Source organism: Myxine glutinosa, chromosome 12 (assembly GCF_964187855.1).
Source record: "Myxine glutinosa chromosome 12, kmMyxGlut1.1, whole genome shotgun sequence".
NCBI classification, from domain to species: Eukaryota; Metazoa; Chordata; class Myxini; order Myxiniformes; family Myxinidae; genus Myxine; species Myxine glutinosa.
The window spans coordinates 62,785,276-62,794,487 of record NC_136272.1 but is presented as its reverse complement, the minus strand read 5'-3'; the positions used below and the strand labels follow the sequence as shown (position 1 = coordinate 62,794,487).

Sequence of the window (9,212 nt, the reverse complement as noted above, 5' to 3'; positions counted from 1 at the left end):
GGGGGTGCGGGCGGAGCTTCAGTAGTGAGAGACGTCGGCTGGGGTTTGTTAACAAGACGACGACGTGGAGGCAGACGGAGGATCACCAACGCGCTCCTGTTCACATCCATATTGTTGCACTTGAATATGACATTGTGACGTCACGGAGGGAGCGCGCAGCGCGTGACCCCTTTGTCTCGGTGCATTATTCGATGTGTATAAATAATAAAATTAACGCGATGAGCAGAACGGCCGACATCGCGGGACGACGTTAAAAACCGGGCACTGGCAGATACAGGTACACCGGGCGACGAAGCGGGTGACGTTCGCACAGGTAGGCCTATTTGTGAATGGTACACTGTGATGTCTAACGGGGTCTCCAGAGCGAAGCCCCCCTTCCCTCTCTTTTAATGAATCGTTACCGCGATCAGACGCGCAGAGCAGCCCGGCAACGATCCGGTCCCAGTAGCGACAACCAAAGGTGCACAATGACCGCTCGCAGCGTTGGTCGCCAGGACGACGAGTCGATGGTCGTTTCCGGCGATGAAGACGCATCGCGAGGTGGCTCCGCCTCTTCTTCCTCCTATTCTTCTTCTTCTTCTTCCAGTGACCACGATCTGCTCCTGCACCCCCTCCCCTATACCATTGCCTTCCCTGTAGCTCTTCAGTGCCACTCCCTCCCTCCTCCACTACCGCCCCGAAGCTCCTTAATGCGCATCCCGGGGCGACTATAACAGCCCAGGTCTCCAGGAGAGACAGAGGGACATGGAGAGAGACGCGGGTGCTGCAAGGATGGCAGCGAGGGCGGTGTTTGGAGACAAGACCCACCGGGATTGAGGCCGACCCCAATTACCAGGTGAGTTTCCGCTCCGCTGTAAAGTACTGCTCGGTACCTGTTTATACCTGTGTTGGCAGCTTTGAATGACAAACGCTGAGAGGTAATTGATTCCCCAAGGGGAAATGAGCGCCAAAAAAAACCATGTGATCAAAAATACCCCAAATTTTTTTTTCCTCCAAATCCGTTTTTCTATTACGTACTAATTTGTATTTCCTGTAAGATTGCCAATTAACGGTCTTTGCACATTTAATGCGACGTTTCTTCTTGATTGTATATTCCCCCGTCTAGCTTATTGTCTCGTGCGGTTACCTCCGCCCTTTGCCCCCTTTGCCCCCTCCGCCCCCCAACCCAACCCAACCCAACCCTCTATTTTCCTACGTGAACCCCGCAGGACACGCGCGCGACACACCCGCCTCTCGAGCTCCAGGCCGAGCTCCCCCACCTCGGGATTAGGGGCGGGAATCCATAATTGGATAATCATCGGTGACGGCAACTAATGAGCGCCGGTCGCTGGGAGCGGGTTATCGATTCCCCTCCGTGTTCCCGACCCTTTTACGGCGCTTCCCGACCGATCCGTCTGCCTTATCGTTGCGCCCGCTTTGTTGCCCGAGCCGCAGATCATCACGTCGGTGTGATACCACCTATTTGATCGCCTCCGGTGGAAAACGCGCCAAATCGGCGGCCACGCGCGCCTCGGGCCGTGGGAACCGAGGAATCTGGCGGCTATTTGGCGGGAAAAGCTCCAAGCGCCTGCTCTCGTTGCGAGTGCGAAACGCGAGGCGCTGCCCGGGAGTGGCCGTTAAAGTTTAATGAGCGGCGCATGGACCCGCCCGGGCCCGTGCGGGAGGTGGGGCGCGGGGTAGTGTGCGCGGGTGAGTGTGCGTATCGGACACGCCCGGGATCGCGAACGGAGGGTGCAGGATCGTGCATGGAATCGCCCGGGAATGCTGGGGAGCGCGTGCACCCTCTTGTGATCGCGAGGGGAGGCTTGAGGATCCACGAGGAGCGGGAAGTACGAATGCGCGTGGCGGCGGGGGCGGGGGCGGCGGAGGTGCGTATGGATCGGCCAGGCCATTCATGAGGAGTGCGGTGTGGACCATACGGAAATGCACGTGGACCCCCCTACCCGCCCCTCCCGCAGGATCACAGGAGTGCAAGGTGTAAGCCCACATGGGCTCGGGGGTGGAGGGAGGGTGAATGGGAGGTGGGGGGGGGGGGGTGGATTGGGTTCGGGAGGGTGAATGGGGGGGGGGGGGGTGGGTTGGATTGGGTTCGGGAGGGCGGGTGGGGGGGGGGGTGGATTGGGTTCGGGAGGGCGGGTGGGGGGGGGGGTGGATTGGGTTCGGGAGGGTGAATGGGAGAGGAGGGTGAATGGGAGGTGGAGGGGGGGATGAATTGGGTTCTGGAGGGTGAATGGGAGGTGGGGAGGGGGGGTGGATTGGGTTCGGGAGGGTGAATGGGAGGTGGGGGGGTGGATTGGGTTCGGGAGGGTGAATGGGAGGTGGGGGGGTGGATTGGGTTCGGGAGGGTGAATGGGAGGTGGGGAGGGGGGGATGAATTGGGTTCGGGAGGGTGAATGGGAGGTGGGGAGGGGGGGTGGATTGGGTTCGGGAGGGTGAATGGGAGGTGGGGAGGTGGGGAGGGGGGGTGGATTGGGTTCGGGAGGGTGTGGATTGAGTTTGGGAGGGTGAATTGGGGGGGGGGGGGGAGGAGGCGGTGGTTTGGGTATGGGGGGCGGTGGATTGGGTTTGGGAGGGTGAATGGGGGATTGGATGGATTGGGTTCGGGAGGGCGAATAGGGAGGGGTGAATTGGGTTCGGGAGGGCGAATGGGGGGAGGGGGGTGGATTCGGTTCGGGAGCATGCATAGGCCCGCCCGAGAGCTGTGAAAGCGCGGGAGAATGCATTTGGACCCACCCAGCCTGGCCTCACAGGATGTGCGGGAGCTCGCATTTGGATCCACCTGGGCTCGCAGGATATATGGGAGCATGCATTTGGATCCACCTGGGCTCGCAGGATGTGCGGGAGGCGGGAGCGCACATTTGGATCCACCTGGCCTCACATGATGTGGGGGAGCGTGCATTTGGATCCACCTGGACTCGCAGGATATGTGGGAGCACGCATTTGGATCCACCTGGGCTCGCAGGATGTGCACGAGTGCGCATTTGGATCCACCTGAGTGCGCATTTGGATCCACCTGAGTGCGCATTTGGATCCACCTGGGCTCGCAGGATGTGCACGAGTGCGCATTTGGATCCACCTGGGCTCGCAGGATGTGCACGAGTGCGCATTTGGATCCACCTGGGCTCGCAGGATGTGTACGAGTGCGCATTTGGATCCACCTGGGCTCGCAGGATGTGCACGAGTGCGCATTTGGATCCACCTGGGCTCGCAGGATGTGCACGAGTGCGCATTTGGATCCACCTGGGCTCGCAGGATGTGCACGAGTGCGCATTTGGATCCACCTGGGCTCGCAGGATGTGCACGAGTGCGCATTTGGATCCACCTGGGCTCGCAGGATGTGCACGAGTGCGCATTTGGATCCACCTGGGCTCGCAGGATGTGCACGAGTGCGCACTTGGATCCACCTGGGCTCGCAGGATGTGCACGAGTGCGCATTTGGATCCACCTGGGCTCGCAGGATGTGCACGATTGCGCATTTGGATCCACCTGGGCTCGCATGATGTGCGGTAGCCTTGTTTGATGCTAGCTGATCGACTCCACCCCTTGATTTCCTCGATGTTATCCATAGTCTTGATGATCTATGTGTACCCCAAGCTCAATTACTACGCTACACTTAATCATGACCTTTGGCCACCATAATATGGGAACACAACTCCACAGACCGCCTATCTATGGGCCATGATCTACAGATTTTAAATACATTTGATTCGACCAATTCTACGAGACATAACGTCACTACAAAAGTCCAAGCTCCAAGTTGGTGTAATAGCTGCGGTAATACTGCACAACCTCAGAAACTGGCATCCGTGTCCGAAGGAAGCGGTACAGGTTGGCAGTAGGGCCTTTAGAACCCTTTATAAATACCCCTTACAATCCTTTAAAAGCCCCCTTTTAAACCCACTATAATTAGCCTTTAGAACCCATTAGAATTACCATTTAAACCCATTAGAATCACCCTTTTAAACCCATTATAATTAGCCTTTAGAACCCATTCGAATTAGCCTTTTAAACCCATTAGAATTAGCCTTTTAAACCCATTAGAATTACCCTTTAAACACATCAGAATGACCCTTTTAAACACACAATTAGCCTTTAGAACCCATTCGAATTACCTTTTAAATCCATTAGAATCACCCTTTTAAACCCATTAGAATTACCCTTTAAACACATCAGAATGACCCTTTTAAACACACAATTAGCCTTTAGAACCCATTCGAATTACCTTTTACACCCATTAGAATTACCCTTTTAAACCCATTAGAATCACCCTTTTAAACCCATTAGAATCACCCTTTTAAACGCATTCGAATTACCCTTTTAAACCCATTAGAATCACCCTTTTAAACCCATTAGAATCACCCATTTAAACCCATTAGAATCACCCTTTTCAACACATTAGAATGACCCTTTTAAACACACAATTAGCCTTTAGAATCACCCTTTTAAACCCATCAGAATTACTATTTAAACCCACTAGAATCACCCTCTTAAACCCATTAGAATCACCCTTTAGAACGCCTTACAATGAGCCTTTTAAACCCATTAAAATTACCCTTTTAAAAACATTAGAATTACCCTTTTAAACACATTAGAATGACCCTTTTAAACACACAATTAGCCTTTAGAATCACCCTTTTAAACCCATCAGAATTACTATTTAAACCCACTAGAATCACCCTCTTAAACCCATTAGAATCACCCTTTAGAACGCCTTACAATGAGCCTTTTAAACCCATTAAAGTTACCCTTTTAAAAACATTAGAATTACCCTTTTAAACACATTAGAATGACCCTTTTAAACACACAATTAGCCTTTAGAATCACCCTTTTAAACCCATCAGAATTACTATTTAAACCCACTAGAATCACCCTCTTAAACCCATTAGAATCACCCTTTAGAACGCCTTACAATGAGCCTTTTAAACCCATTAAAATTACCCTTTTAAACACATTAGAATTACCCTTTTAAACACATTAGAATTACCCTTTTAAACACATTAAAACTACCCTTTTAAACACATTAGAATTACCCTTTTAAACACATTAGAATTACCCTTTTAAACACATTAGAATTACCCTTTTAAACACATTAGAATTACCCTTTTAAACACATTAAAACTACCCTTTTAAACACGTTAGAATTACCCTTTTAAACACATTAAAACTACCCTTTTAAACACATTAGAATTACCCTTTTAAACACATTAGAATTACCTGTTTAAACACATTTGAATGACCCTTTAAACACATTAGAATTACCTGTTTAAACACATTTGAATGACCCTTTTAAACACATTAGAATTACCTGTTTAAACACATTTGAATGACCCTTTTAAACACATTAGAATTAGCCTTTAGAACCCATTAGAATTACCATATAAGCCCATTAAAATCACCCTTTTAAACCCATTAGAATTTAGAACCCTTTAGAATTAACCTTTTAAACCTAATGGAATTAGCCTTTTAAACACATGAGAATTACCCTTTTAAACACATTAGAATTAACTTTTAGAACCCTTTACAATTAGCCTTTTAAACCCATTAGAATTACCCATTATAACCCATTAGAATCACCCTTTTAGACCCATTAGAATTAGGCTTTTGAACCCATTGGAATCACCCTTTCAAACCCATTAGAATTGGCCTTTAGAACCGATTAGAATCACTTTTAAACCCATTAGAATCACCCTTTTAAACAACAAACAACAACAACAGGCATTTTAAGGCCATTTTCCCTGCTAGAGCGGGGGTTAGCCAGAATCACCCTTTTAACCCCATTATAATTAGCCTTTAGAACCCATTAGAATTACCATTTAAACCCATTAGAATCACCCTTTTAAACCCATTATAATTAGCCTTTAGAACCCATTCGAATCACCCTTTTAAACCCATTATAATTAGCCTTTAGAACCCATTCGAATTAGCCTTTTAACCCCATTATAATTACCTTTTAAACCCATTAGAATTACCCTTTAGAACCTATTAGAATCGCCCTTTTAAACCCATTAGAATTACCTTTTAACCCTTTGAGTACGGATGATGTCAAGTGCCGCAACCCACGAAAAAGTTTTGTGTACGGATGATGTTACTACACGTCATCGACGAAACCTATAAATAGATCGTCAGTTCGTGGTTGCATTCCCGTACCAAAATGCCAAATTGATCCCGTACCGGGGGTATTTTTATCCCAAAAAAAATCCCGCACTCCAAGGGTTAAACCCATTAGAATGACCTTTTAAACCCATTAGAATCAGCCTTTTAAACCCATTAGAATTACGTTTTATATCCATTGGAATCAGCCTTCAAAACCCATTGGAATCGGCCTTTTAAACCAATTATAATTACCCTTTAGAACCCTTATGGGTTACCCTTTTAAACCCATTAGAATTACCTTTTTTAATCCATTAGAATTAGTCTTTAGAACCCTTTAGAATTACCCATCATCCTTTTAAATCCATTAGAATTAGCCTTTAGAACTCATTGGAATCACCCTTTTAAACGCATTAGAATCGCCCTTTTAAACCCATTAGAATTACCCTTTAGAACCCTTTAGAATTACCTTTTAAAACCATTAGAATCACACTTTAGAACCCATTGGAATCACCCTTTTAAACCCATCAGAATTAGCCTTTAGAACCCTTTAAATTCACCCTTTTAATCTCATTATAATTAGCCTTTAGAACCCTTATGGATTACCCTTTTAAACCCATTAGAATTACCCTTTTTGAACCCATTAGAATCAGCCTTTAGGACCCATTGGAATCGGCCTTTGAAACCAATTATAATTAGCCTTTTAAACATATTAGAATTACCCTTTAGAACACGTTAAACGTGGCCGTCAAATAAAACCCACAAGAATTACCCTTTAGAATGCATTGAAGTGGCCTTTAAATAAAACCCATTATAATTACCCTTTTAAACCCATTAGATTCAGCCTTTTAAACCCTATAGAATCAGTCTTTTAACCCCATTAGAATTAGCCTTCAGAACCCTCATGGGTTGCCCTTTTAAACCATTAAAATTTCCCTTTTTAATCCATTAGAATTAGTCTTTAGAACCCTTTAGAATTACCCATCATCCTTTTAAATCCATCAGAATTAGCCTTGAGAACCCTTTAAATTCACCCTTTTAATCCCATTAGAATTAGCCTTTAGAACCCTTTTGGATTACCCTTTTTGAACCCATTAGAATTAGCCTTTTAAACCAATTATAATTAGCCTTTTAAACCCATTTGAATTAGCCTTTTAAACCCATTAGAATGAGCCTTTCGAACCCATTATGATCAACCTTTAGAACCCATGAGAATCACCCTTTTAAATGCATGAGAATCACCCTTTTAACCTCAGAATTACCTTTTAAACCCATTAGTATCAGCCTTTTGAACACAGAATTACGTTTTCAACCCATTTGAATCAGCGTTTAGAACTCATTAGAATCAGCCATCTAAACCAATAATAATTAGCCTTTACAACCCATTAGAATTACCTTTAACCCCATTAGAATTACCCTTTTAAACCCATTAGAATTACCCTTTAGAACACGTTAAAATTGGCCTTTAAATAAAACCCATTAGAATTACCCTTTCAAATCCATTAGAATTACCCTTTCAAACCCATTAGAATTACCCTTTAGAACTCAATTAAAATCAGCCTTTAGAACCCATTAGAATCCGCCTTTTAAACCCATTAGAATTACCTTTTAAACCCATTAGAATCACCCTTTTAACCTCATAGAATTACCTTTTAAACCCATTAGTATCAGCCTTTTGAACACAGAATTACGTTTTAAACCCATTTGAATCAGTGTTTAGAACTCATTAGAATCAGCCATTTAAACCAATAATAATTAGCCTTTACAACCCATTAGAATTACCTTTTAACTCCATTAGAATCACCCTTTTAACCTCATAGAATTACCTTTTAAACCCATTAGTGTCAGCCTTTTGAACACAGAATTACGTTTTAAACCCATTTGAATCAGTGTTTAGAACTCATTAGAATCAGCCATTTAAACCAATAATAATTAGCCTTTACAACCCATTAGAATTACCTTTTAACCCCATTAGAATTACCCTTTTAAACCCATTAGAATTACCCTTTAGAACACGTTAAAATTGGCCTTTAAATAAAACCCATTAGAATTACCCTTTCAAACCCATTAGAATTACCCTTTAGAACACGTTAAAATTGGCCTTTAAATAAAACCCATTAGAATTACCCTTTCAAACCCATTAGAATTACCCTTTCAAACCCATTAGAATTACCCTTTAGAACTCAATTAGAATCAGCCTTTAGAACCCATTAGAATCAGCCTTTTTTAAACCCATTAGAATTACCTTTTAAACCCATTAAAATCAGCCTTTTAAACCAATTATAATTTGCCTTTATAACCCATTAGAATTACCCTTCAGAACATGTTGAAAGTGGCCTTTAAATAGAACCCATTAGAATTACCCTTTCAAACCCATTATAATTACCCTTTAGAACGTGTTAAAGTGGCCTATAAATAAACCCATTAGAATTACCCTTTAGAACCTTTTATAATCCCCCTTTAGAGTTACCCATTATAATCCTTTAGAATTACTTTTTAGAACAATCATTTAAAATTGTTATTCAGAATTAACCTTTAGAATTGTCCTTCAGCATTATCCTTGAGGATTATCTTTTTAAATTATCCTGAAAAAAATAAAATAAAATAATAATAATAATAAATTTTAATAAAAATGAAAAAAAAAAAAAAAAATTACATTAAAAAAAAAAATCCTAGGATCCTGGGTTCGAACCCCGGTCAAACGCTGAATTAACGCCAGTAGTCTAGTAGGAAGACTAGGTCCCCCTGCACCCCCCGGAGATATACTTCTAATCAGTGTTTCTAGATTGGAAAAAATGTGTAGAAAATGACTAGCTATGGCCCCAAGCTGAAAAAATGTCCCACATACCATTTTTATGCAAATTACTGCTGCCATTATCAAAAAAACGATTTTTGACATATCTCAGCCAATATTGCAGATAATTGAAAAATGAAGGTGTCTAGACCCATGTTTTGAAGGGCATAGATCATGATAGAACTATTCATAACATGATTACATGTGTCTATGGTATACTAGTATGCATATTAATGCTGTAATTACAAAATAATCAGTTTTACAAATGATAAGGATACGTTAATACTGCAGATAACTTAACATGGTACATAAGGGGTCTAAACCCAGG

At 43.8% G+C, this 9,212-nt stretch overlaps 1 long non-coding RNA gene across 1 annotated transcript in view; it reads left to right on the top strand.

Moving 5' to 3' along the window:
- Positions 1–440: 440 nt before the first annotated feature.
- The window catches only part of LOC137437301 (uncharacterized), a 30,485-nt gene continuing 21,713 nt past the window's right edge, over positions 441–9,212 (top strand). Inside the window, exon 1 of the long non-coding RNA XR_010986447.2 lies at positions 441–835. This is a non-coding gene — a long non-coding RNA (uncharacterized LOC137437301). The remainder of the gene's footprint in view (positions 836–9,212) is intronic.